This window comes from Nipponia nippon, unplaced genomic scaffold (genome assembly GCF_047370975.1).
Source record: "Nipponia nippon isolate SJK-2023a ecotype South Korea unplaced genomic scaffold, ASM4737097v1 scaffold_3, whole genome shotgun sequence".
Lineage (NCBI taxonomy): Eukaryota > Metazoa > Chordata > Aves > Pelecaniformes > Threskiornithidae > Nipponia > Nipponia nippon.
The window spans coordinates 84,517,398-84,527,917 of record NW_028262347.1 but is presented as its reverse complement, the minus strand read 5'-3'; positions in this window follow the sequence as shown (position 1 = coordinate 84,527,917).

Here is a 10,520-nt window from a genome sequence, read left to right as displayed (position 1 = left end):
TAACAATCTTAACAATTCTATGATTCTATGATTCATCATCCCCTTATGTTGCCTGGCATGGAAGGGCAAGGTGGTGCCAGGGGGGCACAAGGAAGGGGGCTGTACTATCCCTGGTGCCAGTGCAAAGGGCTGCAGGGTGATTGGGCAGGTCTGGGAGTCAAAGGTGATGTGTTCCCTGCTCCTGGGCTCTCAGAACTGGGTGTTCCCAGGAAGGTTTTGGGGCATGGCCATGATGACCACATATCTGATGTGTGATCTGTGGGTGTGAGCACTTTGGTTGCACACATACAGTATGCTTGATTCTCCCCAGAATGTAAGAAACAGGTGCAAAGTGTCCACACACCCAGCCAGCTCTAGTGAGGCCTTTTGAGAGCCTTGCTCACAGCTTGCAGGTCTGCATCCTCCTTTCTCCTGCAGGGGAAACTAAGTCAAAAGCTGAATCACTGTAATCATACAGCCACGCACACATGCCCAGCTTTGCAGCAGAGAAAATCAAGGTTTTTTGCCCAGCTCCAGTGATGACCTAGCCCCACACCCTGGCAGGTCTCTGTGGCAAGGGGGCCACAAAATTGCTGCCGAGGCTGTGGTTCACCTCTGATGTATGTGGTGACTTGCAGGAAGAGTGCAATGCAGTGCCAAACTCTCTTCCAGCAGCAGCCAAAGACCTGAGATCGTGTCTTTCCATGTGGAAGCCTCAATTACCAGAGTTGAAAAGACCGCATGCTCCTTACTAACACTGTTTTATGTTGTTTGTCTCCATCAGGGACCCAGCTACCACAAAGAAAAGGAGTGAAACAGCACAGTGAGGGTGATGGAGGCTCTCCTTCCATTCAGTGGAGCAGGGTCTTTTCTCCAACCCCACAAGCACCACCAGAGTCACTGTAAGCTGAACATGATGTATGATCCTTGGCACCAACAGGGCCCTTCCTCTCCTTTCCATGATTCCCAGGGCTTGGAAGTAGCTAGAATTTCGCTAACCTCCTCTCCTCCTTCCAGCTCATAGTGGCTCTTCTTGCTCCTCACAGGCTCACTGATATACCTGCCTCTGAACTTTGTGCATGCCCAGAACTAGGGACCCATACACCTTTGGGGTGATCGCTGTCCACTTTCAGCAGGCTGACAACTCTCAGCCGTAGAAGGGCAGAGATGGGTAGACTGAAAGTGTAGATGGAGATGGGCTTGCATTATCTGGCTAGCTCCAGGCTCTCTCTCGTACCTCAAGGCCTCTCTTGTGCCCCTGAACCTCGCTTGGTCCTTCCTTCTACCACATGGCATTTTCCCGCTGCTTTCTGATGGCCCCCTTTCTCCTCTAGCTCCTTCTGCCTCGTGCCATGTGTTGCATGGTCTGCCTGTATACAGAGCTGAAGGTGACCTGGTGTCACACTCCACACTTCTGGGATTCTCTGTATTTTCCCTCATGTTTCAGCCCATTCTTCCTGCTCTTCCCCACTTTTCTGCTTCCTCCCTTCTCTTCCCCATCTCCCCTTAAAGAGCCATTCTTTAAGCTCCTCTTCATGCTTCTGTCCTTCCCCTGCCTCAGGTTTTCTTCAAGATGTATAGTTCTGTGGAAAAAGCTTTGGGGGAGGGTGTGGAGGTTTGAGGCACGTTATCCTTGGCAGTGACTAAACTTGTGTTAATCCCATCCCAAACTCTGCATGACACAGGGGAGTTGCTGAGCTTAAATCCAAACCAAAGCCTTGTCTCACAGGGACCATGGCCCAGTGGATACTCCTACAGCCATCCTTCCATACTTCAAGTCCTGCCCTAGTGCACGGTTACCTTACGATGGCTTCTGCTCTGCTGGAGAGGGAAATGCCCGGTGGGGGTGCCAGCAGGGCTGCTGCTGGAGGCGGAGGTGCATGCTGTGCTGGCCTTGCAGCTCGTTGTGTGGCCGTGCCACCCAGGTGGCTCTGCAGCCCGCAGTTCCTTGGGCACTGCTCCAGTAAAGCCCCCGAGCCTGGGGCTGGGAGAAACCTGAGGGCTCTGCTTTCTGTGGTTAGCCCAGGCGACTTTTGCCACATGCCTCTTCTGCTGTGAGCAAAAGCTATTTCTTCACCTGGGATCCAAAAGAATATCACAACCTTTTAAAAACTCTCTTCTGTTTTTTTTCATGCTGACATTTCCACAGGCCACCAGTCTCCCACTCTCTCTGTTGTCTTCCCAATGAGCGAACATTACCTCTCCCACACTGATCACCATGAATTGCCATGAATTTCTTCCTTGCTCCTGAGGTCTCTCACTCCTGCTAGAGCACAGCGCCCAGAGGGAAACACAAGCTGCCAAGTGCAGCCTCAGTGGAGGGTGCTGACTTTGTGTTACCCTGTCTGTAGCATGGAAACATGCCTCACCTCACAGGTGCCTCCCCCTTAGCAAATAGTCCTTATAGGTGGTTGCCATCCATCCACACCCCACAATTCTCCTTGCAAAGCTTAGATTCCTCTGCAATGTAATTATCAGTAACAATTTTTTAGAGTAACTGATAGCTCAAAGAGGTAAATCTTGACATGCCAAAGCACAGGGCTACTCTGAAACATGAATGCCATGCCACCACGCCACAAAACATGCAACCCCTTCCCTCACCCCTCCCCACCAAACCCCCAGACTCCAAACCGCAACCCAAAGCAGACTATGGCTCAGCAGCATTTCTGTGGCTCCTGGTGTCCACCTGAGCCAGAGCTACTGGCTTCAGAGATCAACTGATTTTTTTACAGTTGATGGTCTTGCTCCTGTTCGCCCTCCAGAGCTAGCACAGCTCACAGTGGGGAAGCAGACTCATTAACAACATTGCTCATTAAGATCCAGCAATGATGTGACTAATGCCCCAGTAAGGCCTGCTGGAGGATCATCCAACATAACTGTTACTAATAGTGATGAGGCAGAGGACCAGACCCCCCCTTGGCTCTCCAGCTCGTTACAGAGTGGGCTGGTACACAGGTGAGATGATGATTGTGAAGAACTGGTGGAGCTGAAGTGACACACAACCTTATTTACTTTCATCACAGCCCTGTCTCTGGCATTGTGTCTGCCAGTTCAGCCCTTTCCACCTGTCCTCACCTGCTTTGTGGGAAGGACAGCCTGAGTGGAGCTGGGAGCAGGAATGGCTTCAGACAAAACAGATCTCCCCCTACATGTACACAGAGATTAGATCCACAGATTGCTGAGAAGCAGAGAGGATGAGATGTTGCAATTCTGGTTTGATATGCGCTTGGCAGAGAGAAGCTGTGCTTGGTGCTCTTCCCTGGGGCCTCCCTCTCGTCCTCATCCCCCTCATTTTGCAGGGCACACAAACCAGAATGTAACCTTCTTCATGTAATCTCACCGTAACTGTGCATAATACTGCCCTTTAGCTCTAAGACAAAAGTTTTCTGCATTGACAACCTGGTCTTTCTGTCCAGCCAAGGTGTGGCCACTGCTGCACAATAACAGGCCCTTTACTGAGCTCATGTGGTGCCTCAGTTTCCCCACCCATGAAAATGAGATTATATGGATATTTGTCAAGTGCTTGCATGCCTGCAAAATAGTATCGCTGTTGCTTGAACTTGGTATACCTCAGCTGGCAAACATACATCTCTTTTGCCTGTCTTTTTTTTTTCTTTCTTTGTTTTTTTTCCTTCTTTTTTTTTTTCCTTTTTTTTTTTTTCTTTTTTCTTTTTTTCCCCACGCTGTGCTTTCTAGACATCTTGCTTTGATTACTTACCTTTGGGATTCTTTCTCCCCAGGTGCATGACTAGCCCTCATCTTTCCTTCTTCCTCTCTGCCCAAGCAAGATAGGTTCCTTTTGCATTACTTCTTTGTTCTCTGTGGTATTTGCAACACCCTCCCAGACTTGTATCACCTGTGAATTCCATTCCTCCTGCTTGTGTTTTCCCTGTCTTTGCAGTACCTAGAATGATGAAGCCTTTTGTGCTGCTGTTGCTGCAATTGAACCTGATACTTGAAAGGAGGAGAAAAGGTTGGAATAAACTGCTCTGATGATTCATCCCCGGGGCTGAGAGATTTGCTCCTTTGATATCAGTCCCTTGATCAGAGCTCTGCTATGTTATCTCTGTTTGTCTGGGGAGACTTAATTCCTGGCACATTTGGGCTGGTGGAATCCCAGATACCAGAGCCGGTGACTGGAAAAGGAGCACACTGCATTCTTCTCCAACTCTTAGATATGTGAAAGAGTCTGTAAGGTTTGATGCTCCAGGGCCTATAAACCCCGTAAGATAGCTTTTTGTCTGCATTTAATGCAACTGAGAAACCTCTAACTTTCTTCCACCTGCCAAAATCCATCACCTGCTCTCTCTGTATCTTATACCCCTGCAGAGGTGTCCCAACAGTTTCATCTTCCTCCTGCCTCGTTCTGTGGGCAGATTTCCCTACCAGCTCATCCTCTACTTGTGTGTCACAAGCTCACAAGATATTGAGGACCCTTTCATCATTCCTTTATGAGACTGTGCACTGATCCACTGGTCATGAAGCAGGATGAGTGAAAACAATGAAAGGAGCATGGAAAGCCTAGCTTGAGCCTAGCCTACCTCAAATACCTTGGTCACAAGCCTAATATCAAAGGATTGGATGAGTGGGATGGATCCCCGGCTATTGACAGCTGAGCTGAAAGAGGAGCCATGGAGACCCACGGTTTTGCAAACTGGGCTTAAGTGGGAATTCTTTGGAAGATTTGCCTAGGAACAAGTTGAGGTGGTCACACAGGGACCACATCTCTGTAGGACCAAGTAGGGTTTCCAGTGGTGGGAGAGTGTTTTCTCTATTTGCACATTTTGATTAAAATGCTCTGCATTACACGAAATGGTTAAACAAGATTTGAGATTTCAAGACCTCAGATAGCTTGGAGTCATGGCAATAACCACCATTAAAAATCTTCATAGCTTTTGTTAAAGAGAAGGGGAAACAGTTCAAGTACTAAAAAAATGTAAATATTAGAAAAATCCCTCATCCCCTTTCTTTTTTAGGGAGAAAATATATCACAGAACATTAACAACAGTTAAGATCCATTATTCTAAGGGAGTTTGTCATGACTGACCTGGAGCATAACCTTGCTGATACTCTATATACAAACTTCTATCTTCAAAGGCAAAACATACATTGAGTAGGGAAAGAAAGACCAACGAAGGAGGAAAGTGCACCTTCTATTTCAGATGCTGGACTCCCACCCCACTTTCTGCTGGTGGCACACACATTGCATGGACAGGCACTTTGGCAAGTGGGAAACACATAGCAGCATCAGGCTGGCCAAGAATTTGCTGTACTTGCACACTGCCCATAAGCTTGTAGCCATATAGCCAGAGAAGTTGCTTTGGCCAGTTACCACAGATGACTTCTAAACATGAAGTCAAGAGACAGAAAGTAGACAGAAAAAGCTTTGTGAATGATTGGTGAGAGCAGAGGAATCATCCACTATATTCCAAGAGATGTTGGAATGAGGCTAAAAGTGGTAGACATGGTGACGCTGTCCAGGGCCTTCTTTTCAACCTACTCTCACCACAATTTTTTTAGCAGATCATGGAAGTAAAATCCTAAAGGTGAGACCCAGGAGGCTGTGGGAGTGCTGGCAACACTGGCAGAGTTCTTTTCTTCCGATTTCACCTTCCTCTTGGCATCAGGGTCAAGTTACACTTCTCCTGGAGAGCCTCACTGTGTGAAAGACTTCAGGAAGGATATATGATGAGCAGAAAAAATCTGTCTCATGATAATGATCAACAACTTGTCCTAAACCTCTTTGTTGGAAACTAAACCCATTCATTTCTTGGCCCTTACATTTTTTTCCACTGGGCAGATTTTTTAAAAGAGAGAGAGAGAGACAGAGAGAGAGAAAGAGAGAGGATTTAAATATATATATGTGTATGCGTGTCACTGGTTTTCACTTTTACCTTTTGTTGAGTTTACTGAAAAATTTTGCACAGCAAAATACGTTGGGCTTTTGTTACTCTGAATAATTTAAGAGAAGGGGCCTCTGCAGACTGTTCCCTTCCTTCATCAACCAAAACCACTTAACGTGGGAAGTTGACTCCTAAATTACATTTACAGAAGGAAAAGTGGAAGGCAGCTAGGAAATACTGATGACTGTTATTTAAGGTTTGCAGACTTCCTAGCCCCTCCCCCAGTCTTTTTTAGGTAGGTGTTACCATAGCTCCCCTTACATCTTCCAGCCCTGAGAGGTCTTAACTTACTTTTTTGTGGCTCTGGATGGCTGCTATGTACAGTGAAGTACCAGCTCTGACCCTATTTAGCTCTAGGCCCAGAAGAGCCTAAGAAGAGAAAGGGAATCCTTTTCCTTTTTCTTTTTTATTACCCAGCTGAAACTTGGTTATATTCTCTCACTGGGAATATATTTTACCCCTTTCAGAAATTTTTCAGCCCATCACAACACACATTAAAAAAAAAAAGCAGCAGCATGTTTATGATTTTTCCTTTCCACTGCGTATCCTCAGTACAGCAAAACAGTATGTGTTAGGGGTAAAAAACCCCTCCTTTTCTCGTACAGATGCATTAACAGTATTTGCAAGGAGGACAAGGCCATTGTGAGAACAGGCAAACAAACACATGGATCTGACTAGATTACAGCACAGTCTCACACAAAGGAAAGAAAAAAATGTAGAAAGTGATCAATCACCAAAAAAGAAAAGTCTTTGGAGAAAAATATGGTGGTTTAAGAGAAGTAAATTCAAGTTCAAGTTACAATTAAAGAATTAACATGCTGATCTAAGTGGTTAAAAGGGAGACGTTGTAACGTGGGAATGTTTCAGCTATTTTGCTTCCTATCATTCAAACTGTATTACTGTTCCACTTTTTTGCTTTTAAAAATGTCTTTAGATTAAGCCATTACTATCAATGTCAATCACAAAACCCCTGCAAATTTTCAAACAAAGCAGAGCATTTGTTTAAGGCTTCAAAGAAAGGAGACAAAACAAGACTGTCAAAGCCTTTTTCTTAAAACAACTTCATTAATTATCTTTCAATATCTAACCAAAACCACATTCAACAAGTTCAAGGACTGAAAAGCATACTTTTTTTAAAAGCCAACTTGGACAGAAAAAAATGCTTGTTTGCCAATATTACTAGTCTCAGAAAGTGATTGTATGGCCCAGAAAGCCTCTGGAGGGTTTCCAGGTGCTCGCCTGCTGCTAGCAGCAAGTGAGCCTGCAGTGCAGGTCCCTCTGGGCAGAGGTACTCCCCACGCGCCCCTCCAGTCGGGTCTGGTGAGACCAAGCCTCCAAGAAACTTGGTGTTTTCCTGGTATAGCGGTAGCAATAAGGACTTCTAAACTGTTGCAGCCCAAACTGCCAAAGCTCTGCCAGCTAAACCTGAATGCAGATGTAGCAATACTCCTGTTGGTGGCATCAGCTGTATCTTCACTGAAGAAGCTGTTGAGCAAAGCTACACCAACAAGTGAGCTAAAAAGGCTCAAGCTGTGACTGAACACCTGAGCCGAGTCAGGATGCTCTCAGCTTTAACTTTCAGTTCTTGCTCTGTTACATCCATGCTGTACACGTCAAGCCTTGTTTGCGTGTTAGCTGTCATGGGACACTGCCAGAGCACAGACATCTCAGAGTCAGGTCCATCCAGTGTCTTTATGCAGAGCTGAGCTTTCCCATTTGACCCTGTCTGATTCCTCTTTTAGGAGAAAAGAGCAGCAACTGACAAATGAAGAGGTCTGAAAGGTAATTTATTACCTAAAACCCCAGTGAAAAGCAGAAGCAAAAAAAAAAAAACCCAAGCAAATCAAAAGCTGTTGCCTGGAAGGATGATTTTCCTGAGGTCAGCTATGAAAGGTGTAGAAGACATTGGGGCAGTGACAACACATGGCTAGGCAGGGATTGTTATAAGAAAATCAGGTTGTCACAACCATATGGACTGTGCCAGTGAAAGGGGCTAGTTACAAAAACCATTTCTGTGAGCATGTTCACCATCTTGTGCTCTGCTTGTGCATTTTCTGAATGATGTCCATAATCCCAGCCTAGTTTTCAAGGTTGTTTTTGCAGCCTCTCCTGCCTTCCATGTCACTGCAGTTACCCTCTCAGTAGCACCTGCGTTCACTGGTTTGTGGCTTTCTTGGGCAAGGCAGCATGAGCTACAACCACATTGTGGAGGGCATGGGGACAGAAAATCAGGACTTTTCCTCTTTCCTCCTCCTCCCTCTAACTGCTAGTCTTCCTACCTCACTGCCTTTATGGAGGAAATCTGGTCCTTTACAAGCTACTGTTTAATTTGTTGTGATTGTTGCACAGTCCAGTGCCATCTCAGAGAAAGCAAAGGACTTAGCTGTTGATGAAAGATCATGTTACTAACATGCCTGTGAAGAATTTACCCTCTTTTTAGTGGAATGTGCTTTCAGGTTCATGGTACAGAAGAGCAGATAAAGGTTAAGATACTAGAAAGTCCTCTGAGCCAAGAGCCTGAGCCTGGGAAGGCTCTCATGGAGATCATCGTGGGACAATAGTGAGTAGCCGGGCCCAGCCTGGAATAACACAGTAGCAAATCAACCAGGGTCTGACTCAGTTTGATGCCAAGCCACATGTGTCAGCTGCCTGCAGTGCCGGTTTTAGGGAGCTGCTCCCTGCGCCACAGGCTGCATCACGTGTTGCACGGGGGAGATAAGCTGCCCCGTGAGAGAGAGGTGGTGCTGCTCTGAAACCATGGGTTGGGGGGATGAGGCCCTGAGGTTCCTTCAGCTCCTCTACCTCTCAGTCCCCCTCCTGCCCCCGGGGAGGTGACCCCCTCTGTGCTGCCCCACTCACTGGTCCAGTTAGGTGGGTGGCTCTGCTCCAGGGGGGAGCACCACCCTCCTCCCTGGCTTCTGGCTTCTGCCCAGCGGGACTTTGTAGTGCCGGTGACTATGCTAGTTTATTATGGCCTCAGGGCACTTTGCAAGAAAGATCCCAGACACCTTCAGAAGTAGCTGAAATCAAGGAGATCAAGTGCGAAGTGCTAAGCCAGTGAGACTCCAAACAAGCATGGTGAAGACACAGATACCCACTGCCACTAATGCCAGCACCCCAGACCTTTACCATGTTTTCTGCCAGGTCTTCAGATTAAACCATCTTAGAAGATATGTTGGTATCCTCCAGGTCTACTACCTTGTTTTCATTTTCTAACTGCACCTAAGGCCATGAAAACTTGAACACCAAGAAACAAGCCAGACATGACCATAAAGGAGCACATGTCATTCCTCTTGACTGGTGGCACTGGGGCTGCCCAGTGGGGTCCCAAGCTCTGTACAGCTCATGTCATTGGTGTCTCTCCCTTTGCTTAATTAGCTAGGGACTGAGGGCAGATATGAGGGACTGTGATCTGTGGCACTGGAGCTCTGAAACATGGAATGATTCAGAAGTGAGGCACGAGCCAAAATCACCATGTAGAGGCTGTTGCAGAGTAATTGCCATATTCAGGATGCTCTTGGGATTCTATCAGGGCAGATGTGCTCAAAAGCCCTTTCTTATTTTTAAGTTTTCAAGTGACTTTCGTATTTAAAACTGCATTTCTTGTGCAGAGAGATGTCAGTCCCTGCAGTTTGTAGGCATAGAAAAGTGTTTCATACAAACAGAAAGCATAATATCGAATGTCAAGTTAAAGACACCCTAGCCAGGCCCTTATTTCCCTACAGTCTGCACCTCATGGGAAAGTAGTTGGTCCCAAGGCAGCAGAATCATACTGTGATGTGGCAAGTGAGTTGAATAGTCTGCCCATGACAGCTCAAGAGCAGCTGCATTGGTTTTCAGGTTCACTCACAGACCAGTCCTGAAGTTCCTTTTGGCTTCCCACGCAGGTTCTCAGAACGCTCCCAAGTTGCCTCTGCTCTACAGGCAGGGAAGCCAGGACTAGTAACCTGCCATGGGACACAGAGCAGCAGGAGAAGTGCTGGTAGAAGTGGTGCTCTGCCTCTTTTTAAAATGATCTAAATCCTGCTTCCTATGCTCTTGCTCACCCTCACCTCTCTGTTTCTTTTCCCTGCTGATACTTGAACACTCTCACAGCAAGCAGGTCGCCCTCTCTGGCCTGTTGGGCAGGTACTGGGTGCTAGCACAGGCTTGGGAAGAAGGCAGCAACAAGAACGTGTGGAGCAATGAGATGCAGAGGGGTGCAGGGACAGTCCAGATTAAATCATTTTACACTTCTGTGGACCTGCACCCTCAGCTGTGAGCTTCTGACATGAGACATGCACGTGTCCTGGTGCCAAGGCAGAGCTGGTTCTAGCAAAAAATATTTGAATGAACTCTGGGGCTTCTGTCTGTGTACTGAGAAATACAGACATTAGCTAGAGACTTGCAATGTCTCTAGAGATGAAACTACTAAAATCTTCCTAAACACAGGCAAAACCTCCTGAGGGGAAGGAACTGGAGCAAGACCATAGAGCAGACCAACCTGCAGGCCCATAGCTGAATTCTGTGGCTCGCTCACTTACCTCTAGTTATTTAGTGAACAGCTCTGCAGGCGCCTGTCCCCCTTGGGTGGGCTGTATGTCAGCAAACATCAGCTAACCCTACCTTAAAGGAAACACTTTGTCTTCTTTATTACAG